Source organism: Miniopterus natalensis, chromosome 7, assembly GCF_054644295.1.
Source record: "Miniopterus natalensis isolate mMinNat1 chromosome 7, mMinNat1.hap1, whole genome shotgun sequence".
Classification (NCBI taxonomy): Eukaryota; Metazoa; Chordata; class Mammalia; order Chiroptera; family Miniopteridae; genus Miniopterus; species Miniopterus natalensis.
In genome coordinates this window covers 9,884,703-9,909,654 of record NC_142087.1, presented here as the reverse complement: position 1 = coordinate 9,909,654, position 24,952 = coordinate 9,884,703, and the positions used below count along the sequence as shown (strand labels likewise).

Here is a 24,952-nt window from a genome sequence, read left to right as displayed (position 1 = left end):
TGCGGTCTCGTGTTTGACCCTGACCACACTCCTCTTTCCCACCTGCTGCTGTGGGGACCTCAGTGGAAGAATAAGGGGTTCCGCTCTCCGCTCAGCCCTGGACCTGGCATTGGTGCCTGAGCTCTAAGGGGCTTGTCCGTCTTGGTTTATGGACAGTTCGTGGGCTCATTTTAATATATGCCCCCCACCCTCACTTCTTGCTTGCTGCAGACACAGAGCCAATGGGTCTCCCAGAGCAAAAACTCAGCCTCCTACTGCTTTCCCCTCTGGAACAGGTGTAAATTAGGAGGAAATTGATCCATCGAGGTTTTTGGTCCAACCCAAATAAAAAGCTCATCCAGCTGTTGTTTATGAGCTCCCAGCCTGGAGGAAGAGACCGTGGTTTCTAACTACCACACAACCAGCTTTCGATCAGACTCACTGAAGGGTCGTTTCCAAGTTATGTAGCTGGTTACCCCAGGCCTGGGAACCAGAAGGCTCCTTTGATTTGATTTGATTTTTTATTGTGTTAATGAGCAGATGGATGGAGCTGCCGGCTAGCAGATAATTCACAAGGAATAGGCCCACTTACCTTGTGTGTGACAGACACATTCAAGATGGGACGATGCGCGGGCACCCAGCTGCCAGCAGGGTGAGCCATGGCTGCCCCTCCTCCGCACTCGTTCCTTAGCTCGCTTGTCTGCCACCATCATCCATCCCTGCGGTGAACTGGAGATGGGCTCGGGCTCCTTCCAGTACTAGCCACGTGGGCTCAGGCAGGTCCCTCTCCCCTCAGGGTCATCTATGAAATAAGGCATGTTATAACAGTAGCTGCTTCCCAGGGCTGTTATAATGATGACATTAGGTAACCTAGACAAAGGGTTTATTCAGCCCCAGTGGGGATTTAGTATGCATGGGCCAAACATGCTTTCCAAGCATCTGCCATTTGGGGGCGCTGGTTGCTCAGCATGGGCTGAGTAGAGGCAGCTCACACCCAGTTCCAGTCCCTGCTCTTGAGAGCATTGCCTCTGGTATGGTGGGAAGGTCCAGTCTTGAGTCCAGTGTACTTGCATTGGGCCCCTGGCAAGGCCTCGCTGAGCCTCGATGTCCTCACAAGTCCAGCGTGTCCGGTGACCCCTCCTTTCAGGGTGGCCAGGGGCACAATGGCTTCTTGTCAAGCTTCCGGGGCTGCCTGGGGCATAACCAGGGCCTGGTAAAGGGCTGATGCTATTATCTCGGCCTCACTGTGGGGTCCCCAGAAGCAGCCCCTGAGACCAGGAGGGAGAGGACTCCAGGAAGTCCCGGTGAAGAGAATGTGAGATGGGGGAGGGGAGGGAGCCCAGGAAAGGGGTGTGATCAACCAGCTACCACCCCTGGGGACTGGAGCTTATCCTGCTGGGCAACTCCGGGAGCCAGTGTAGAGCACTCAGAGCACCCACCGAGGGCCAAGGGAGCTGGGACATGCATGCACCACCCCCATCGCCCCATCGGTCACTGTTTGAGGGGAGCTCCTGGGGACATTAGTTCTCTGGTTCAAGTCTGGGCAGAGCAGGCTCCCGCAGCCACAGAAACCTCTTGGGGAAAGAAACGCAAGTGTCCAATGTGCCTCTTCCTTGGCCAATTTTAATTGGTATCCTTTCCCTTTAACAAACGTTACCGTGAGTGAACAGCTTCCCGAGAGACCTGTAAGTCCTTCCATGAGTGAGAGAACCTACGGGTGGTCGTGGGGACCTTAAACTCCCCACCAGTGTCAGGAGTGAGGGGGGGTCTGTGGACAGTCCGCCTCTCACTTCACAGAGGCGGTGACCCTTGATCTCTGCTCCCTGGGCCCGGCTGAGCCTGGAGGCCCCCTGCCTGCCCCCAGCAGGGCTTGCAGTCACCCTCATGCACACTAAGTCCTCACTTACCGTCTTCGATAGGTTCTGAGACTTGAAGTGAAGTGACCTATAATGAAACCAATTTTACCATTGATGTAAACGAGTTAAGTTCCTGCGGCATCTCATAAGCATCATAACAAAACGACACCAAATGAAAGAACATTACTCAAGGGCCTGCTCTACATGTCTTTGGCCCAGACCTCTCCTCTGAGATTCTGACCCGTCCCCTATCTACAGGCTTGACGTCCCCTGGGCAGAGTGGATTTGAGGGCTGCACCTGCTCATGTGACAAAGGAATCTGTAAAGGCATCCTGAGGATTTTCCCTGGAGTCTGGTGCATAACACCTCCCCACCCCCCAGCACATCTGCCTGGGCCCGCTTCTCCCAGCCCTCAGAGGATCGCAGGGAGTAAACCACAGCACCACAGATGGCTGCTTTATGGGCCAGAAGAAACGGTTTCCCACCTGGGGCCACTAAACAACCCAGAGCTGAATCCCTACTTCCCTTAGAGGCGGCTTTCCTCTCGCCCTAGCGATCTCATGGGGCCCTTAGGGCAGACCTGTCAGCAGGTAGGCTGTTTTTAAAGGGGTGCTCTCACCACAACCTTCTCATCTCAGACGCAGGGGGAGGCCCAGAGCCACCACCTGCACCCCCAGACCCAATCAAGCCCGGCTTGCTCTCACCCCACCCACCCCCACCCCCAGCAAGCATATACACACACACACACACACACACATATGTATATATATGAAGAAAAGGGCTAGAATGAACTCTGTGTGGTGCTGGTTTGGAATCCGAAATAGAAGTATGAAGCCATGGTTATAAACGTATTTATAGATGAAGAAATGTGGATATAAATATGGATGTGTGTATGAACGTGTTAGTTCACCCGTGTGTACTGCTTAGCTCAATGACATCCCAGTAGCATCGAGCACATCCAGATATCTAGTGCCCAGACCATGGTTTCTAAATACCATTCTCCTATTTCAAAAAACTTAAGTTCCCTGGACAAATGCTGAATTCCAGAGCTTGGGTAGGAAAAGTAAAACATGAGCCTGGAACATATTCGGGTGCTGGAGAGTAAGGAAGTGCTCAGAAAACGATAGGTCTGTTCTGAAAAGACACAGGAGCCAACCTGAAGTCATTCCTAATGGCTTAAAGCTGGACTATTGGAGCATCAACATAAAGATGGGATTAGAACTCTATTCTATGTTCTCCCGTAACATTATCATCTCTTCGCCTGCTATATAATTAGCTTGTCTTTGTTTATTGCCTCTCTCTCCCACTAGAATAAAAGCTTTACAGGGGTGGGGATTTGGGGGTCTGTTTTGTTTATGGATATATCCCAAGTACCTTAACAGCACCTGGCATACAGTGCAGACTCAATAAATATTTGTGGAATCAGTCAATTTTCTCTCCTCCCCACACTGGCACATAAATTGGGGACACTGAATGTTCTAATGGAAACAAAAAGGATTTTCCCAAATATCAGCAGACATTAGCAGCCACCTCACCCTCTGAGACTCACAAAGGAGGGCAGGAGTGATCCTGAGGGAGCTGAGCAGTCTAGGATAGTCCCCCAAGGAAAGAACACAACATTGTGGGAACCCTTCTCCCAGGGAACATTTTGGAAGAGTTTCCTCTCAAAAAAAAACCCAAAAACAAAAATTTGAAACAGCTGCGATTGTTTTGCAAACCGGTTAGGTGAGGAAGCTGACTTTTGCATGGCTAACATAAAGCCCATTGGTGTCTATCTCAGCTGGAAAACTCCCCCTCTTGGGAGGTTGACATTAAGTGCTCATTTTATGGATAAAGATAAGAAAATATGGACAAGTTGAAGCAGAACTTCAACATGTATTATTTTGCTAGGGTGATTTAAAACAACAAAAGTTTATTGTCTCACGGTTGTGGAGGCCAGAAATCTGAAATCAAAGGACCCACAGAGGGGCCACTGTCTCTCTGAAAGTTTGGGGGAGAACCCTTCCTTGCCTCTCCCTAGCTTCTGGTAGCCTCAGGCATTTCTTAGGACTGTGTCAATCTCTGCCTCTGTCATCGCAGGGCTGTACTCACATCATCCTGCCTGTGTATGTGCCTGTTTCTGTGTCCAAATCTCCCCTTTCTATAAGGACACCAGTCATACTGGATTAGGGCCTGCCCTAATGACCTCATTTTAACTTGATTACCTCTATCAAGACCCTGTTTCCAAATAAGGTCCCAATTTGAGGTACTGGGGTTAGACTTTTAACATATATATATATTTTTTTTGGGGGGGGGGGACACAATTCAGCCCACAGTGGTAACTAACTTAAAATCATGGAATGTTAGAGCTAAAAGGAGCTTTTCTCTTGGAGCAACCCCAGTCTATACTCCCTCTCTGCATAACCTTAATCATGCCCAGGCTGTCCTGAAGTGGGAACTTGTCACAGAAATTCACCCAAATATTAACTATGGTACAAATTATCTCAGCCTCCCAGGCCTCCCATCCCCGCTGCCCTGGGTTTCCACCCTCCTGACATAACATTTCATGGCTCATCTACCTTCTGAGTACCCTCTGGAGCCCCAATAGACGGCTTGGAACCAGAAAGAGTGAGAATATAGTGAGGTATCCTTCGGGGAGCTCTGTGATCTGCACAGGAGCGCTATGAAAGCGAAATGCAGGGGCAGCTGAGCATGTGCTACACGGCAGAGGCTATGGAGAAAATTAACAGCTGACTACACCGTGGAGGAGCCACGCGATAAGGGCCTAGGGCAGCCCAAAGCTGGGGAAAAGATTGGAATGTTAGGTTAAGTGACAAGAGACTTCAAAATCAAATCACCGGGTACATATTAAGTACCCAACTCAATGAGCTGTGGGTGACACAAAGACATAAAATATCTATTTCCTGCCCTCAAGGAAATTATAATCTATTTAGGGAGGTTGGATGTACAATTCAGAAGAAGTTAGATAAAATATTTAAATAGCGGTTCACAGTACCACAGGATCAGTTGCTAGTTGAATCTAGAGCTGAAAATAGGCTTCTAGATTTCTGAACCAGGAGATTATTCAATTATCTGTGGTCTAGACATGTGCACATCTTCTTATTGGAGGAAAGGAAGGGGTAACTGAGCAGGGCAAATCAATAAATTAAGAGTTGTTTTATTTATTTCTTTTACAAAGATCAACAAAATTGAGAAACCTTTAGCTAGACCAAGAAAAAAGAGAGGAGAATCAGATAAAATAAAAAATGAGGAGAAACAAGATGACAGCGTAGGTTGATGGTCAGCTACTGAGCCACGCCAGCCGGGCTATGTATCTATTTTGTAACCAGCTTCTCTGTATCTACAAAAATTCCTGATGGAATTTTGACAATAATTATGTCAAACCTATAAATATATTTGGGAAGAAACATCATCTTTGTTATGTTGAATCATCTAATCTGTCTCTCCATTTATTGAGGATTTTGGTGTCCTAACACTTCATTGTTTTCATCATACATACAGATCCTGGACATGTTTTTTCAGATTTATAACTAAGTTTTACATCATTAGAGCTATTGTAAATGATAGTTTTTTTAATTTCAGTTTTCAATTGTTCATTGGTAATATATATGGAAATATGACTGACACGACTGCCTTCCATGTTAACCTCCCACCATTTGTCATTTTTTAGAGTTAGTTATTCTTTAACTATATTACTGGATTCCACCTCTTAATCTTTCATAGAGAAGTTCTGCTTCAACATTCATAGATTAAATTAGTCTTTGAATTGTATTTTGCTACTTCGTACCTTTTTGATATGTCCTAGCTCAGGCTGCTATAACAAAAAAAGCCCATAGACTGGAGGCTTAAACGACTGAAATTTATGTCTCACCGTTCTGGAGGTTAGAAAGTCCAAGATCAAGGTGCTGGCCAATTTGGTTCCTGGTTGGGGTCCAATTCCTGGCTTGCAGCAGGCCTCTTCGCTGTGTCAACATGGAGAGAAAGGGAGATGTCTCTCATATCTCCTCTTATAAGGGCACTAATCCCATCATGGGGGCTTCACCGTCATGACCTCATCTTAACCTAATCATCTTGCAGAGGCGCCACCTCCCAACACCCTTACACTGGGAATTAGGGCTTCGACATACGAATTTAGAAGGAGTACACATTTCAATCCCTAGCAATATTGGTAGCCTTCATAATAATAACTGGGCAGTTTTCCTGATTTCTTTATGCTCTGGAAAAATTTGATGAGTTTTGGAATTAGCTGTCACAGATTTGAAAGCAGCTGTGGAGTTCTCTTGGACAATTTCCTCAGCTACTTCCATAGTTATTAGTCGGCTTACACTTTCTATTTCTTCTTAAGTCAATTTTGGTCATTTGTATTTTTTAAAACTTGTTTTGGTTAATCATCCTAATTTTCAGGAGGATTAACACTGCATTGTGTTGAATAAACTTTTTATAATTCTTAAAGAGAATTAAGTAAATCTATATATGCTGACTTGGAAAGACACAATGGGGGAAGGGGTGGAGCAAGTCTCAGAAAAATAAAGGAGGAATCCATTTTTAAAACTAGATATTTATTTTGCCCAGCCTAGAGTGGCTCAGGGGTTGAGCGTTGACCTAGGATCCAAGTGATCACGGTTCAGTTCCCAGTCAGGGCACATGCCCAGGTTGCGGGCTCGATCCCCAGTCAGGGGCGTGCAGGAGGCAGCCAATCAGTGACATCACTGATGTTTCTCTCTTGATCGCTCCCTCTCCTTTCCTCTCTCTGAAATCAATAAAGATACATTAAAATATATATATATATATATTTAAAATATACATTTATTTTGAAAAGCAAATCTCATTTTTATATATAAAATGGATGTAAACTGGTCTGAAAAAATACCCACTAATAAGTAGTTGTGGCAGTATTACCCTTAAACCTGAGCAAGAGGGACCTCTGCCTTGAATTTGCACTTTAGAGGGGCCTGTTCAAGCTCCCTCCAGATGCATCACACCCCATCCAGAGCCTGAGCCTCCTTCTAGACCAGGCTTCCTATGCCTGTGGCCTTGGAAGTCCTTCCAGGGTCTGTGGGCCTCATGCCAGGTATGTCCTCCTGAGGATGGAGGGCACCACTGCTGTGACCACTGCTGAGCCCCACCAGTCACCAAGAAGCACTGTTGGAGGAGAGTGTGGAGGAACTTGGACTGCAGGATGGAGTCTCCACACACGTGTGCACAGGGCCCTGGTGATGTAAACAGAGCCGGGTATGGGAAGAGAAAGGAGGCTTCTCTGCCATATTCTACCAAGGGACTCCAGAGAGTCCAGGAGTCCTAAATCCGAACCTGGTTTTCCTGGTCAATATGAAAGTATATTAGCCCAGGTAGAAGGATAGAACATTTTAATTTAACTGTTTGTTGGCTGGATTTCCAAAAATAGATGTAGACGTATGGCATGTGAGCCTCAGTTTGACTCTTGTACTGGGCCCCACAAATATCATGGGAGAGCCTGGTTAATCATGTTACTTCTGGGGAGAGAGGTGGGACTTGAGGGGGCTGAAAGAGGGTGTTATATGCTGAACTGTGTCCCCCCAGAAATCATGTTAAAGCCCTAACCCCCAGGACCTCCCAATGTGACTATATTTGGAGATAGGGTCTTAAAAGAGGTGACGAAGTTAAAATGAGGCCATTAGGGTGGGCCCTAATTCAAACTAACTGGTGTCCACATAGGAAGAGGAAATTCAGGACACACAGGCACCAGGGCCTCTTGTGCAGAGGAAAGACCGTGTGAAGACACAGCACGAGGACAGCCATCCGCAAGCCAAGGAGAGAAGCTTCAGAAGAAGCCAATCCTGCTAATGCTTTGACCCTGGACTTCCAGCCTCCAGAGCTGTGAGAAATAAATTTGTGTTGTACAGCCCCCGAGTCTGTGGCCCCAGCAGGCTGATCCAGAGGGCTCTAACTTTTTGCTCTATTGTTACCTCTTTCACTTTTGTTTCAACTGCACATGTATCCATGCATTATTTATGTAATTTTAAAATGCCTATTAAAATGTCTTCTCACTGTGCTTATCTGTCATTTCTCATTTCTAATTGTGCCTTCTCTGCATGTGTTTTTCTCCCCGACTCTGCTAGCTGGTGGCTTATCTCTTTTACTCTGTGAGGTTTTCCCACAGTGAATCAGCTTCTCAGTTGGTCGATTCTAATTCTACTCCTGTTTTGTTTTCTGATTCGTTAGTTTCTGCTTGTCTTCATTCTGTCTGTCTTTCCTCACATGTACTCTGTTGCTCCTCGTATATCTCCCGGGGTCGAATGTTTAATTCATTTCTCTTTCTCTTTTCTTTCTCGGCAATGCAAGCTTTCAGGCTAGATTTTCCCTTCGGCGTGGCTTTAGCTGTATCTCATCGCTTTTGACATGCTGCACATTCCTTTTTTCCCCCCAATGTGGTTTGAACTTGCAATTTTTACTTCCTTTTTTCCTCAAATGGAAAATTTTGAGGAGGGTTTGTTTCAGTTCTTCTTTTGTTTTAATTTCTGGTTTTATTACTTGGTGGTGAGAGGGGAAAATGAAACCATCGCTGCATCTATTGTGAGGAAAGGGACCTGGTATTTTCTTTATAGCCATGGTCAGTGTTTGTACACGCTCTCATGGGTGTTTCCGTGGGAGGTATTTTCTCTGTCTGCAGGATACACGGTGCAATGGTATCGCTGATATCAACCTGATTAGTCATTTGATTCAGATCCTCTGTGTCCCTTAGTGACCTATGGCTGATGGTAAAGCTGTGAGCCACCCTTTATCCAGTGTGGTTCAGTTTATTGACCTCCGGTCAGCTGGCTTTGTGAAAGGATGAAGTCGGAGTATCGCCCCCCTCTCTTCTCCCCTCCCCCCGCACTCAGGTTGTTGGTTTGTGTTGGGAGCCCAGCTCAGAGGAAAAGGGGGCAGTGAGGTTCCTGGGTCCTCCCCGACAGCCCAGGCCCCACCATCCTGGGGCTTGAGGACAAGCCCAAGGTGTGACCTTCCTTAACTCTCTGGAGTCCACTTGCCCTGAGTCTTTACCCAAGCAGACACATTGGCCAGACTCTTCTGGATCATCTCACTTGCTTTCAAGGGACCTGCCCCTGCTTCATATCGGGGAGATAGGCAGGGGGTCGCAAAGTCTTCCTTAATGTGGTGCAGGTAGCTCCGTGTGTCTGGAGGTGCTCTTGCCGATTTGCTCAAACCTGCCAAGTCTGCTGTAGACGGCCTGTCCTTCTGTTACTCGCTCCTTCATTTTGTCCCTGCAGCTGCTCATGTGGGAGGTGTTGGAGGGGTCGTCAGGCTTTCGCTCTGCCCTCTTTCCCTCCTCGTACCCACCTAAGCCAACTGCTTCTGTCTATTGCCACATTCTACGAAAGCCAATAGCCGGATCCTCACTAAGTTGAGACACTGTGTTGAAGTGTCTGACTCATACTAAAAGGTATTAACTTTGTGGCTCCCTGAGAACACCTCAAAGGTCATTCTGACACGGAAGTTCAGAAGGAAACCCACGCGCCTGCTGATGAGGACAGACCAGGCACGTGAGATGCCGTTGAGAGAGCACAGTGGCTTCTGAGGACAGAGGTTCCCAACTGCATCTCCCACAAGCAATTCAATGTGGCCTCTAGGTAAGCAGCAGCCAGGCTTCATTAGTTTGATGATATTCTTTTTATTTTCGAGCAACATCAGGGAGTCTGTTGCGTTCTATGTAAACACCAGGAAGTATTTTTATGACTCCCTTTTCCTTTGAATAAGACCTTATTAGGTCTCTCTTTAACCATAATCCTTACCTTCTCATAGTCTTTTACAAAACAGAGGGATCTTTTATTTACTTCAAGTAGCAATTATTATATAAAACATTCTTCGTGCGTATTAGTCGGGTTTCACCAGGTTATGCTGCACAACAAACAGCCCCAAGGTTTTAGAGGCTAAACAATAGTTTGTTTCTCACATTACATGCCAGCCGCAGCTCTGCTCCACGTCCACTGCACTGGATGCAGGCTGCAGGAAGAAAGGGAACATCCAAGTGCAAAAGGGACAGATCTAACCCCTTCTAAAGGGTTTTCCCAGGAGCCCGCCCCTCCCTGGTTCAGGTGTGCTCGCTCAGCAGCCTCCCAGAGCGCAGGCGGCAGCTCCAGCACCAGGTGCGCGGCAGCCGGCAGCAGAGTGGCAGTGGCTTCAGCCAGCACCCCCACCTTTGGCTAATTTGTACCCACTGAGACACTTCCCTGTGAATAGCTTTCCCTGGCACCAGAGGGCAGTTTTCTGAGAAGTTCCAGATAACAGATTTCCAGCAAGTTCTACCTGCAGAGAACACAGTGATTTTCTCTGCGGGGGAGAGAGGGGAAGGAAGAGCTCTATCTCAGCCCCTCCTTATTCTGCCTCTTTACTCCTGTGTTCTTCAGAGGTCTCTTTACTCCTTACTAGCCAGTCCCTCATTACTGCAATCCCGTTACAAGGAATAATTCTTTATATTAAATTTTCCCTATTCAAATTGCTGTGTGGTTCTTCTCTCCTGACTGAATCCAGACTAATACACCCAGCCAGCATTTTGGCTCATAGCTCATTGGCCGGGACTAGCTGCCAGTCCTGGGAAATGTAGCTCTGTCGCTGGGCAAGTGGCCACCTCAATGAATCCAGGGTTCTGCTAATAAGAAGGGGGAGGCGAAGTCTCACGTAAGCAACGGGAAGTGTCTGCCTCAATAGCAATAGATATTGACAAGGATACCTCCCAAAATTCTCTGTTTTCTAGGACATGCCTCTTGCCCACACCCATGGGTAAGAGTCCCACCTCCCCCATCTCCAAGCTCATTGCACACCATACTGTGGATCCCGCCCCTTGAAAATCCCTTCAATGACATCTATTAGAAAAGAGTTAAATAAGTGAAAACAAATTCACCGGGCATGACTCGCTCTGCAGCGGGCACTGGGCAGACCGAATGCCCCCGCAGTATCCCACCAGTCTTTAAAAGCCCCCTCAGTCCCTCCAGCCTCTGAGTCGCTAGACAGCAGTCCCCTTGGCCCTCCGTTGGCTGTGATCTATGTCATTTCTGCCTCCCTGCAGGACTGACCCAGGGTCTGTCCCTTGCAGCTTCCTGCCCAGTCACTGGCCCCCACAGTCAGGGAAGAGCATCCCCTCCCTTCTCAGGATGCTCCCAGAGCTCTCAGAGCACATGCTGGTGACACAGATGTCATTGTTCCCCACCCCTCCCCTCTCTCAAGCACGAGATGGAAATAGGAGGTGGTGACAGCGACTTGCTGTGTGACTGGAAATGTTACTGCCCCTGTAAAAACCCCCTCTTCAGGGGTCTTTGTGAGCATTAAAGGAGAAAGTGAATGAGGAGCGCTTGTCACAGTGTCTGGTACGCAGTAAGCTCTCAGTAAATGCTAGTTGGCGGCATTATTACTATTACTATTTTCACAGTCCTGGCTTACTCTTCAGAAAGAGAGGCCTCTCAAGGAGTGGCTCATCTCTGGCTTAGGAACCTCCAAGTGAGTTCTGACCACTTTGAGGTCCTCGGGCATCCAAAGAAGGCACTTTGAAGGGACAGGCAGGAAAGCAGAAGGCAGACAGCTTAAGCAGCCGAGCTCTCCTGGTGTTAGCTTGAACTCTAGTAACCACGGCAGTGAGATGGCCCAGAAACGCAGAGGCCGCGCTAAAAGTGCGGGCTGCAGCGCCACCTCCTGGCCGCGCCTTGGAATGTTCTGGCTGGAAAGAATGAGGTAACTGGTCACCTAGGACACGGGTTTACCATGCAGACCCCTGGCCCACACTCTCAGGGTTACTGGGGTACCTGCGTGTTTATCTAGTCCCTCAGGGGATTTTCATGCACATGGTGCAGTGCTCCTCACCTCTTCTTAAAAGGGCACCCTATTTTAAGGTTGTGAACAAAAATGTTCACAATGATGTGATGCACTGAAATGTACTCTTGCCCAAAACACCCAACCTGTATCTGATTATGAGCAAGCAACAAAGACACTTCAAAAGTGTCATGGCCATGAGAGACACAGAAGACTGGGGACCTATTACCAACTCAAGGATACTAAAGAGACAGGACAAATGAATGCAATATATGATCCAAGATTTTCTTTGGATATACAGGACATCACAGGACAAGTGACAAAATCTGAATATGGGCTGCTAATAATAGTATTGTATCAATGTCAATTCCATGATTTTGATCATTTTACTGGGACTACGTAAGAGAATATCTTTGTTCTTAAGGATTACAAACTTGGTGTAAAGGGGCCATCAGGTCAGCATCTGACTTGCCAACAGTTCAAATATAAATACATTTATATATATATAATCTTGGTGAAGATTATATAATGTTCAGGAATTCTTTGTATTATTTTTTGCAATCTTTCTAACAGTCTGGAATTATACTAAAATAAGAAGTTAAAGGATTTTTCACAGCTCTCCTAAGAAAATAGTGACATAATGCCACTATAATTCAGTTACACATTAAAACAGTAACTCCTCACCTCTTCAAGGACCCCTTAGTAGGTACCAGACATATGCTAATTATTTTTCATGGTTTATCTCATTTAATCCTCAAAGCAATCCTAAGAGAGAGGTGCTATGATTGACCCCCAATTTTCAGATGCAGAAACCTACACTTCAGAGAGGCAAAGTGACCTCCCCGAGGTCACACAGCTAGCAACTGATGGAACTGGGATGGGCTCTCTGAATCCAGAGCCGTCAATATCCAACCAGCAGCACATAGGGTCACAACACTAGATGACAGGGTTCTTATTAGTGAAAGGACTGGGGACCACCTCCAACGGCTCCCAGATTGAACTCAATGTCCTCCTAACATACTTGGGCCTTGGCTCTGCCTCTGGCGTGCTGTTGCTCCTGGCTGTCCTTCTCACTGTCTCCAATGTCCCTCCCCTCCCTCCCCTCCCTGCCACCCATAGTTCCTTCCCAAGCCCTCTCCCTGAGAAGGCCTTGTCCCTCTTCTGCAGTCCCACAGCCCTGTACCTATCCCCTCTCTCAGAGACTACCCCTCTCTCTGTCTCCTGCTATAATTCCTTTGGCAGAGGCAGAAGAGTGCAGCTGTTGCTAACTCCAGCTCCAGACTCAGGCCTGGATTCAAAATCTGGCTCGGCCACTCAGTGGCTGTGCAGCCTTGGACAAGTCATTTCACCTCTCTGATCATCTTATAAATAAAACAGAGTTATTATAACCCAACTGATTATAAAGAGAAAGTAAATTGAGCTATACAAAATCTTTCCTATAGCATCTGGCAAGCAGCAAGTGCTTACATGTTAGCTACTATTCTTATGTCCTATCTTCATAATGACTGTTTTAATTTTTTCAGATAAATAAGTTAGAAGCAGGTGTCAAAGTTTTATTTCAATCTTGCCACAAAGCCAAGTCAGAGTCTTCCTTTGTTAAGGGCATTTCACAGGAAAAGAAAACGGTTGGATAATCGTTATTAAAATGAAGACCAAGAATGTCTGATAATCAGCCAAGTGTTTGGGTAGCTGATTTCCCCAAAGAGGTTTTAATCTTGTTAAAGTTTATCAGAAAATTGCTTAAGCATTTATCAGGAATGCTAATTTCCTCCCAGAAGGAGGTTGTGAATTGCATCAAGCAAGAGTTCTGTACCAGACTGGGACTGGGACACGTTTCCTCACCACGTCCATCATAACCCAGGCTGACATTTCTTGAGGCCTCCCTGTGCGCCCAGCCTGGAGCTGCATCCCTGGCCTGGCCTTGACGCAGATCCTGGACACTTGCCACCATTGCCTCTCCAACCCAACTTGCTCCCGCTTAGCATATTCCCTATAGCTCAGGGTCAGACTAGACAGGTGACTACTAAATCCTGACGGCATGGGTGAGTGAGAGTAGTAACAAGCTCATCCCAGGCCTTTGCACTGCATGGGACACCCCCCCTCTCCTGTTCTCCACACCACCAAGATGGAAATAAAAGGGCTTCTGAGAGTAGAAACCACATACTGCTCCCCCAGTTTTTTGGGGGGTGTAAGTGGGTGCTATTCAGAAGAATGTGACTAGGTTTTCTGATCCAATACCATCAAGTAAGGTCTTTACCAGCTAGATGACAAGGTGTTTTTTTCTGGACAGAGCCCAGCGGAGCGACCAAAGGCTCATTACCAAGCATGGATGGCCTTCCTCTGACAGACAATAAAGAGTTGGATCCAAGTTGCTCGTTAGCTTCTTTAGGGATTTGTTGGACATCTTGCTACATGAACAAACAGATGGACTTGGCTGTTGGCTGCAGGGATATTTTGGAAGGAGATCTGCTTGCCCATTGTGAAAAGGAAAACACTGTGTCTGAAGGGGGTGCACTGTTTCCAAGCTGGTTTTGGATGGGGTCAGTTGTGATCCCCAACCAGCAGCATTAGGATCACCTGGAAACTTGTTAGAAATGAGAAGTCTTGGTCCCCACCGCAAACCTACTGAATCACAGGCTATGGGGTGGAGCCCAGAAACACGTGCTTTAACAAGCCGCCTAGGTGCTTTGGATGCAAGCTGAATTTTGAGTTAAGTTGGGTGAGCTGGTGGCACCTTTTCCTCTCTCCTCCTCTCACTTCCCGGCATCTTCTCTGCCTCTTACTGCTTCCCGCCTTTTTCTCATCCTTAGAGTCAATCTAAGTACCGGCATGAGCTGTGAGGCCCCCTTGGTGGGTCACCAAGGAGATGGAAGACGACCACGCCCCAGGAAATTGTCACATTCTCCAGGTGAATGTTTGAGAGCAGGCCAGCAGGGATGAGCTAGACATCTTGGTGGCATCTGAGGCCATGGCTCCACATGCTTCTGCGGCAGAGGCAAGGTCAGGTCAAAGTTTGGCATCTCTGCTGGCCTTGGCTGATTATAAGGATGTTTGAAGCAAAATGGTTTAGGAAAAGAACAGCAGCTAGGAGAAGAGGTGACAAAGTGGCTGAAGGCACCACAAAGAGACACAGTGGAGCTGCTCAGAGAAGAAAACACAACGAACAGCCGTGGGGTAGACCTGTTGGAATACATGGGCAGGCTCTTGAACGGATTTCCTGCAGATCTGGGGGCTGACGACGTTCAGTGGATGTTCAAGGAAAGGGTGACTCTTGAAGGCTGGAGAACTTGGGACACTCATATGACACCCACAAAAAGATGACACGACCCAGCTAATTCTTCTAATTAAACCTTTGCAGTTCACCATGGTGTGTGCTGGATTTGGAGAGGAGGACACAGATTTGAGGATTACAGAATACTGTGTTAAGTGTTATAAGTACAGACAATAGGGAAGTAACTACCTCAAAGGACTAAATTTCATTAAAAAAATTTTTTTTAAATCTAAGTTTTCTAGTTGGAAGAATATGTAAAGACTCTTGCACCCCCTCCTTAGAGCAATGCCAATTTTCTCAATCCAACATGCCTACAGGCTTCTTCCCCACAAGCTTCAACATTTCTTTACCAATAAAATGCAAGAAATAAGGAGATTGTGGCACTTCTCAGCTGATGAACTGTGGTAGCTGGTCTTTACAATGGAGAGAGCCCAACCTCTCTCCCTAGGTCAGAATAAGGCCTTGTGGGGTTTAGATTTTATCCTAAGAGATATGGAGAGCCATTGGAGTGTTTTAAACAAAGAAGTGACAATCAGATTAATGTTCTGTTTTTTAATCTGCTTTCATTGATTTGAGAAAGGAAAAGAGAGAGAGACATCAGTGTGAGAAACATCGATCAGCTGCCTCCCGCATGCCCCCTACTGGCGATGAAGCCCGCAACCAGGCATGAGTCCCGACTAAGAATTGAACCGGTAACCTCTTGGTGCATGGGACGATGCCCACACTGAGCCACACTGGCCGGGACAGATTGATGTTTTTAAAAGGATGGCCCTGGCTGTTAAGTGGCAAATAGGCTATAGGGGAGCAAGAATGGAACCAGGAAGACTAGAGGTTACTTGCCATTGTCCAAGTTAGAGATACAGTGGTAGCTCGCACGAGCAGTGGTGATGGTGAGAAGCGTCAGAGTCTGGACACGAGCACTGACAGAACTTCCTAATGTATTTGGCTAAATTGCTGATGGATGCATGATGCCTACTAGACATTCAAGTGGAGATGTTGGGTAGAAATGTGGTGCTATGAGTCTGGAGCCCAGGGGAGAGGTAGGAGCTGGAAATATAATGTGGGGTCTTTACATATAGAAGATATTTAAAGCCCAGAAACTTGATGAGGTCACGGAGGAAGTGAGAGAAGACAGGAAGGCCAAGGCTGAAGCCCAGGACTCTTCAATATTTAGAGGCTCAGAAGAGGGGCAGGTGGGAGCAAAGGACCCTGAGAAGAAACGGTAAATGAGGAGGGAATCCAGGAGAAGGTATTGTTCCAGAAGCCAGGTGAGAAAAATGTTTCAAGGAGGCAGGGATCAGCTGTGTCAAATGCTACTGAGAGATCGGCCAAGAAGGGGAATGAGAGCTGACCGTCGGATTTGGGATGATGGAGTTTGTAGGCAGCCTCAGCGAGTGCAGCTCTGGTGGGGGTGAAATCTGATTACCATGAGTTTAGAAAAGTGCAAAAAAGGATAGTGAGTCATTACTTTTCTCTTTGCCCTTCTAGTAAATAGAAAGGCAACAAAGACACCAGCTGACCACCAAGGGGCTCCTTACCCTCTGGCTTCCAAATGGGTCTGACAAGAGGTGGGAGAGAGGAAGACGAGTGGGAGGTGGGAGAATCCTCTACAGGGGGCCTCTATAAGACCCTCTCCTTCCAGTCCAATAGCTGCTCCCTCCCGTCTCCCTTTGTGCCAGAGGAAAGAGCAATGCAGTTGTCACCAACTGCAGGTTCCTGCACTTTCCCTTGTGGTTCCTCTAGGCCTATCCCATGCCTTTGAAAAAAGTCCCTTTATACATAAGCCCTCCTTTAACTGTCCTAACTTAAACGTGTCTTCCACTTCTTGTTGAGACAGTGACTTACGCAAGCTATTAGCCAAAAATTGAGCAGCCAGAAACCTTTAAGAAAAAAGTTTTTTTATTATAAAAGTTTTCAAGATGTATTAGAGCCTTTTATAATAAACTCCCATGGACATACTGCCTAAATTCAGCAACTATGGCTACTCTCATTTCATCGAACCCCTGCCAGCTCCCCACCCCTGCCAATGAATAATTTTAAAGATGATCCTAGACATTTATCCATAAATAATTCGGTATAGATATCTAAAAAGTAAGAATTTTTATATAATCACAATACCATTATCACACCTGACAATTTAATATTCATAAATATCATCAGAATACCTGGTGTTTGGTTGTGGAGAAAAACTGACCATGCCTTCTAGTGGAAGGAGTTTATCAGGGCAGTCACAACACTCTATGGTATAAATCCAGAAGCACTAGTTTGCAATGTCTTCACTGTTTATATGTTTATTACCTTTTTTAAAATTTATTGATCATATTTCTTACTCCAAGATAATCCAGGACTACATTCTTAGAAATTACACGGAGTAAACTCCAGCAGCACCTAAGTGCACAGTCCTAGGAGAAAGCATTTTGCAAGGAAGCGGTTCACGGATGTCTTCCAGAAACCAGCAGCTTAGGATAGCAAATAATTTCCTGGGGGCAGACAGCTGATAAGGAGCGTTTATAAAGGCCTCCTTTATAAAAGACTAAGGGCTAGGGTTTTGCACTGACCTGGTTTTTTTATTCCATAACTTGCTCTCCCGGTGAAGGTTTCCCTTCCAGGAAGATCTCAGGCAGCTCAGATGACTGTTCTTGTCTGCCCTTTCGCCCTCTCTGCAGAACTTCTTGCTCATATCGGCCAACACTGACTAGGCTGAAGACTGAGGAGCACCTGCAGCTGGAGGAGTGGACGCCACAGCTGGACGGCTCCTGCCTGCCCTGTGGAGCCCCAGGGGCTGTGACCATTGTCTCCATGGACACTAATCACCAGGGAGCCTAAGGCACCTGAACACCTAAGTGACCACAGGACTCTTCCCCACCTTCCTCCCCCTCCTCCTCCTCACGTCCCTACATGTTCTCTTTGCAGCTGTCCTCGGCTTTACTCTGGGGAGTTGACCTCCATCTTCTTACCTGTCTACTGCTAGAATCAATCTTGGTGAAAGAAAAAAGCACGCGCTGTGTCCAGTCACCACACAACCCAACGCGTCCTGCTCAAGATCAAACATATGTCACAAACACCTTAGTTGTACTTGTCATTTGATGTCATGATTAAGGGAACAAGAGTCAGACACACTGAGCTCAAAGCCTTGTTTCTGCTACTTCCTTGGTGTGTATTTACTGAGATGGGACAAACAAAAGGTGAGGGAATTTACCACAAGACCTACATTATAAGAAATGTTGCAAGTTCTACCTGAAGGAAAAAGACAAAGTATAAGAAACTTTGAGCAAAATGACAAACATTATCTGTATATTTATCAGTGATCCCCGCGAGGGCACAGACTCTTACTCACCTCGGCACCACTTCTAACATGGTGTCTGGCTCACAAATTGCTTTATGTTTTTTAAATGAATGAACTTTTTAAAAAAAAAATCTCTTTTTTTTTAATGTTTTTATTGATTTCAGAGAGAGAGGAAGGGAGAGGGAGAGATAAAAACATCAATGAGAGAATCATCAATCATCTGCCTCCTGCCCACCCCCTACTGGGACCGAGCCTGCAAGCTGGGCATGTGCCCTGACCGGGAATCAAACCGTGACCTCCAGGTTCATGGGTTGACACTCAACCGCTGATCCACTCTGGCCAGGCTGAATGAACTTTCCATCTGTCCATCTCTCCACTCTCCCGGCTCTTGATTCTGGTATGGAACCTCCTACCAGCTGCTCCACCAGGCCTTCTGGTACCCTGCAGTTTCTAGGCAAGGATCATGCTTCCTCAACCTTACTTCTGGATCCTGGGTCACCTTGGTTGTAATGCTCTCCTCAGACTTCCTCAGGCACTGAAGACCAGGGATGGCTCCTGCTTCAGAGGCAGGAATGACAACCTGGTATCTAATGGGTCATGCCTGGTGCCCCCTCAGCAGCGGACAGTACCTATCTGTCGCAACTTTTAAGTGGACGCAGATTCCTTCCTCTGGCATCTTTTCAGGCAGCTACAAGCTGACTAAAGGTGGTAAACCCAAGTCAAAGGATGGTCGTCTTTGTTGTTGTTAATCACCACCAGAGGATACTTTTTCCATTGATTTTTAGAGTGGAAGGGAGGTGGGGGACAGAAACATTGATGCAAGATACATCCATCAGTTGACTCCCACACTCACCCTGAATGGGGCCAGGGATCAAACCTGCAACCCAGGTACATGCCCTTGACTGGAAATCAAACCCACAGCGCTTCAGTGCACAGGACTACGCTCTAACTACTGAGCCACACTGGACAGAGCCTTAGGTAGGTCTTAAAGAGAAGGCAAGGCAGAAAAAGAACCTTGAGGGCAGAGTGGAACATGTCAGCCATGAAGAATGCCTGCCCTTGCAGTGGAGGCCATCAAGGTGTCAAACTCAGGCAAGCTTGACAGCCTGAATTCTGCCTCAGCCCCGCCAATGTGGTTTCTACTTCAAATGCAGAAATTGGACAGTTAACTCCAGCCTTTCATCACGGCCTTTGGGACGTATCTCCTCATGTAAAGACCCCTCTATCTGCAAAATGGGATTAAAAAATTCATGCACGCGCATCCTCACATTGCGGTAGTTATTAATTTTAACCCAATGACCTCCAAGAAGCCTGACCTTGAGGACACCAAGGTCCAATGGCAGCTGCTCCACATTCACCCTGCTCCCACCCTGTCCTCTCAAGTTGACACCGTCTATCTTACACTCCAGATAAGTCAACCAACTCGTCCCAGTTTGCTGGGACTTACCTGGTTTAGCAATTAAAGCCCCTTGTCATGGGAAACCCCTCAATCCCAGGCCAACTAGGACAGTTGGTCACACTAGTAGGCAATTTTTTATGAGCCGGTCCCCAGAACTCCATGACACCCCAGCTTTCTCAATGACATTAGTACCTCCCTCTAGCCCACCCTGTCACCAGCCACCCTTCTAAAGCCTTGGCCTAACTGTTCCTCAACACCCTCAACTCTCATGGGTCCTAAATCTGAACCACCTACCATCACTTGCTCACCTAGTCCTAACTGAACACTTCACACAGGAGTGGTGATACAAGGACTGAACACGAGATCTGGCTGTGACACGCTTTCTCCAGGCCCAGCCTTGCTAGCACATGGCTTGATGTTGATTTAAAAGGCAGACAGAGCATGTCTGTAAGGTTTATTAAATGGGCAGTGGAGAGGAAAGTGATGAGCAGCTACAAATTCGAGAGAAAAACTCTTGATCACTAAAGTCACAGCAGAAGGACTAGGAGCAGGCCCTCTAAGGGAACTGCTGTCAAGACAAAGAGCCAGCTGAAGTGGACCCACGCTTTCCCTCTGATTCTTGTGCAGAGTGAACAGTTGTTATGATGCTCTGAGCAGGTAGTGAGGACAGCTACTGTGAGGTTTCATGTGGGGACCTCCCTCTCAATTCTCTGCCCCTCTGGTGTCCACAACCACCACCAAGAGAATCTAGAAGAAAGGAAAGGTAAGTCCAATGGTTTGGAGTTCCCATCTGCATAAACACAAACCAGCTATCATCTGGCTATGGGTTCCCAGACCTTGGCATTAACTCACCATGGTGAGAAATATCAGGAAACCTAGGTCCCAAGTCATCTAAGGGTCACTGATTCATGGCCTTGGGACTTTCAACAGTCTCCGAAATAAGGCTGGCGTAGGAGGGAGAGGAAGCATACAAGCATTCAGTCTCCAGCGCCATCTTCTCCCCAAGTGACATCACTGAGAGGGTCCCAATCAGCCGGGCCCAAGCCACCAGTTTATGTACACCAAACTAGGTATCACCTGAATAGAAAGGGCAATAAAGGAAAAACATCTTTTTTTTTTAAATATAGCTTTATTGATTTCATAGAGAGGAAAGGAGAGAGACAGAAACATCAATGATGAGTCATCAATCGGCCGTTCCCTGCAGGCCCCTGACTGGGGATCGAGCCCGCAACCTGGGCATGTGCCCCGACCGGGAATTGAACCCCGATCGCCTGGATCCTAGGCCGACACTCAACCACTGAGCCACGCCCGGCCGGGCTCCCCTTACATCTTCATCCAACCCCAGGGAATACACACTTGACTTTAAAGATGCAAAATAACAAAATTCCAAAAAATGGTCCAAAAACCTTACCTCAGGGCCCCATGGTCTAGTGCCCAGCTGATATGAAGACTGACATGAAGATGCTTGATGTCTCCCATGGCACCACTGCACCTGCAGACCCATCTGCAAGAGACAAACCATGCGTGGGCACTCGTAGCAGGCCCTGGGGACACAGGAAACACTTGGCACAGTGGCTGGCAGATCAGAGCACCCGCAAATGTGGGCTGTTACTGTACCTGAACAGCCACACTGCTGTCTCAGGAACAAGAACAACTTAACTCCAGGAAGGAGTCTGCAGATCGTGTGAAATCAGGAGTAACACCTGTGTTATCCTATGTGCCAACTGTGATCAATTTAGCGCTAACAAGTCTAGGTTAAAATGATGCAGAGGCCTGGTTTTAGGGAGGGTGCCATGGCTGACTGGCAGTGATTAGCAGGAACCAGGACGGGTACCACGTGGTGGGAAGGCCCCATACCTACCATCTAGTCTAAGAACTGCTTACATATATCATCAACTATATTGTGCTTGGCCCAGCTCTATTGCTGCTCTAGTCCCTGCCCCTTAATCTAAGGGAAGAGGGAAAACCACCCCTGATGGTCCACAGGCCTGACCATGACAAGACTAAAGGTAGACCATAAGAAGTCTATGTTTCAATAGAGAAACAACACTTCCAGTGCGGGGGGGGGGGGGGGGTCTCAGCCCCAGGCATTGTTCAAGGGTTTCGTTCCCCTAACTGTCCCACAATGGGATGAGCCCCACCACCCTACGATGACTGACATCTCCAAAACTCCATCTCCTTGTTTTGTTTTGCTGTTTTTTTCCAGGTGCCATATGTCAGGCACTGAACACAATGCAAAACAAAACTGAAGCACTGCCCTCAAGAAGAGCACAGCATGGGGACATGATAAACAAGTCAGTAATTTCCAGGTATGATTAGTGCTAAGAGGTAGGGCTGAGGTGGGAAGGGAAGCATGCGATGGGAAGGCACAGGAAGCTTCCAGGAGGGGAGCCCCAGGACATGACCAGTCCTTAACCATAAACTCCATGAGGCAGGGCCCTGCTCAGCAAAAGAGCCTCTCAATGAGCCACACAGCACCAGGTACCAGGAAGTAACACAAACTGGTGGGAAGACTTGTCCGAAAGCGCCAGGGTTTGCAAGGGACGGGGTGGACCCTCCAAACACGGGGAAATGCTTTCAGCAGCTCCTCTCCCTGCACTATCAATGACCAGGGCACAGGCAGCCCACGACCACTTTCGAATGCAGGGGCAGAAAAGGGCAGTGAGTGAGGCGAGAAGGCAGGCCACTGCCAGCAGCCTGAGAAATGGCCTTAAGTGAGAACAAACCAGCAGACAGCTCAATGACTAGATTGCAATCTAAGATTACAAAAGCCACATTTGATTTTCAGAGATTGTTTACCAAATCCCCACCAAGAGTTGAGAGTTAAAAGGAAAACTAACAGCAGATATACTGAGAGTCCTTGAGTTCTGAAAGATTGGGTGTGAGCTGTAGCAACACTGAACAGTTGATAGCATTCCCACTCAGGCTCACAGGAGAGCCCTCAGCTGGATCACTGCATATGAATCCAGCTTTGACTCTACAATGCAGCCCTCTGTCCATTCCAACACACTGCTGTTTTCCTCTCAACATCACAGGAGCCTTCATGAGGGGCTCTCAGGAGCAGAAGAGGGCCCAGACTTGTGTCTGCTGGGCTAAGGGCCAAAGCTGGGGACACTGGGAAGCAGCCTTCACCTGCACTCTCACTCCCCACACCACATCACCTACACACCTCTGGCATAACAGCCTGCACAGAACTTGAGCTCTAGAGAACCAGATAGGACATCACTTACCTGGGACCTCATAATCCAGGATCTCCCTGAGGACAGCTCTCATACATGGAACAGCAGTCACAGGACACTCCTGCAGGGGACAAGAAGCCAGCATGTGATCGGCCACTTGGCACTGCTTAGATGTCCAGGAAACCATCATGCTCATCAACAGAAAGCCACCTGAGGAATCCTGGTGTTAGGATATGAATGCATTGAGAGCCTGCCTCCCTTGATCCTCAGTCTACTTCATGCTCAGTCACTGCCAGTCACCTACGGCTGTCCCATTAGGAATGGACAAGCGTGGATCCTCGGAATATGAGGAAAATCTTACAACTCTTCCTTTGCCTGCATTACAGGACACAGGCAGCCTGTACTCACTTCAAACACCGGCAGAGAAAAGGACACCGAGTTGGTGAAACTGGAGACCAGTGTCAGAAGACCACAGCTATGGCTCCACAACCAACCCATGCATTCATTGCCCGAGGAAGGACTCACAAAAACCAGCTCTGAGTCAGGCGTTCAATAAACCAGACACCAGGGCCTAGGAGGCATCTAAAAGGTGGTGGGGGCTGGAGGTGTGTGAAAGCTCCAGGGTTTGCAAGGGACGGTGTGGACCCTCCAAACACGGGGAAATGCTTTCAGCAATTGCTCTCCCTGCACTATCAATGACCAGGGCACGGGCAGCCCACAATCACTTTCGAATGCAGGGACCTAAAAGGGTAAAATGTGAGCCAGAAAGAGGAGCCCATGTAAGACAGGTGAATAAAGAAAACCAAAGTTCCACAGCTAGAGGGGCTGAGTCTGGATCTGGACTCAGGCTTTTCTGGCCTCCAACCCCGGCCCCATCTACACCACCAGCCTCCTTCTGCAAGGCAGTTCCCAGAGCCCACGGACCCCAGGGCCAACCCCTCTGCAAAGACCACAAGCCCCGAGGTCAAGGTGCTCGGGAGCAGCGGCACTTAGCCAGGGGACAGCCTCACCTCTGACAGCAGGGGAGCATCGGGCAGTGTCATCGGGGTGCTGGAGAGAAGGGACGCAGCCGTCCAAGGGAGAGTGGTCATGTCTCCCAGAGCCACAGAGGTGCAAAGCCTAGGCAGGGAAAGGGGAAGGGGCGTTAGTGCGGAGCAGGGGGCAGGAATCCCGTCTGCGGCCCTGGGCGCGTCCGTGAGTTTAAAGCTCAGCCAGCGGGTCGATAAATGGAGGTTTCAACACTTTCCTTTAAAGCGAAAGAATTAGGCTCATTAAAAACAGTTTGTAGGTAGCAAATGACTGGCTCTGTGAGATTAAATGCCGGGGGCAGTGGAAATCTGGGGTCACGCGCGGCTCCGGACACGTTTCTGGCCGTCGGCGGGCACCAGGCTTCCCCGCCCGGTGGGGGGGACGGGGACCGGACGCCCGCACCCGCTCGCTCCGAAGCAGCGGCGGCCCCGCGGCCCCTTTCCCGAGGGCACGAACCCCGAGAGGCCCACACCCGGCGGAGGAAGCGGGCGCGGAACAGGGAGCAGGGCCCAGGCCCCAGGCTCGGGGCTGACCTCCGCCGGCCCTCCGCGCCCCTCGAGGCCTGGTTCCCGTTACCGGAGGGCGCAGACCACGCGCCCCTCGCTCCCCGCAGGGGGCTCACCCAGGGGCGGCGCAGCAGAGAGAGCCGACACGGCGGCGAGGCGCGGATGCCCGAGGATTCCGGGAGTCGCGGCGGAGCCACTTGAGGGCACGCCCCGGACTGCTCCGCGCCGGCGGAAACGCGGCTGGGCGCGGGCTGCGGCCTAGAGCGGCGCCTCCCCCGGGAGGACCCCGCGCGGACGGTTCTGCGCGCCCTCTGGCGGAGCGGAGGTCGAATGCCGACTCGGGGCTTTGGGATAATTTCCCAAAGGGGTCTGGAACTATAGAAATAACACTCCCGCGCTGGTTTTGCTTTTCTATTTGTTCAGAAGGTGTTCCTTGGTCACTGATTTGTCATTAATATGTAGAAATGATGACTCCTCCACGTGAGGAACTTTAATAGCAGAATCTCAGTGTTCAGGATGTTTAGTTTGGACAATAAATAGGTCTTTGTCTGATTGACCACTGTACTCATAGTACCTGGTTTAGTGGCTGGCACAGTTGAACAAATTAATGAATTCTGTCCATGTATTTATTTGGCCATCACCAGTCTAAAATATTGTCCCAATGGCC

At 48.2% G+C, this 24,952-nt stretch overlaps 1 long non-coding RNA gene and 2 other non-coding genes across 5 annotated transcripts; all 3 read right to left on the bottom strand.

Moving 5' to 3' along the window:
- Positions 1 to 671: 671 nt before the first annotated feature.
- Positions 672 to 24,483, bottom strand: LOC148092678 (uncharacterized). 3 transcript variants are annotated; one of them, XR_015714800.1, is made up of 6 exons: positions 24,402 to 24,483; positions 22,802 to 23,869; positions 20,983 to 21,075; positions 5,707 to 5,797; positions 1,887 to 1,923; positions 672 to 781 (listed from the first exon to the last, which is right to left on the bottom strand). It is a non-coding gene; the product is annotated as an uncharacterized LOC148092678 (long non-coding RNA). The 3 variants fall into 3 exon arrangements; XR_015714801.1 differs by lacking the exons at positions 672 to 781; positions 1,887 to 1,923; positions 5,707 to 5,797 and adding an exon at positions 19,801 to 20,318; XR_015714799.1 differs by lacking the exons at positions 672 to 781; positions 1,887 to 1,923; positions 5,707 to 5,797 and having other exon boundaries at positions 20,695 to 21,075.
- Positions 22,087 to 22,219, bottom strand: LOC148092680 (small nucleolar RNA SNORA71). The gene has a single exon (XR_015714882.1). It is a non-coding gene; the product is annotated as a small nucleolar RNA SNORA71 (small nucleolar RNA).
- Positions 23,357 to 23,489, bottom strand: LOC148092679 (small nucleolar RNA SNORA71). Its single transcript, XR_015714881.1, has one exon. It is a non-coding gene; the product is annotated as a small nucleolar RNA SNORA71 (small nucleolar RNA).
- Positions 24,484 to 24,952: the final 469 nt, after the last annotated feature.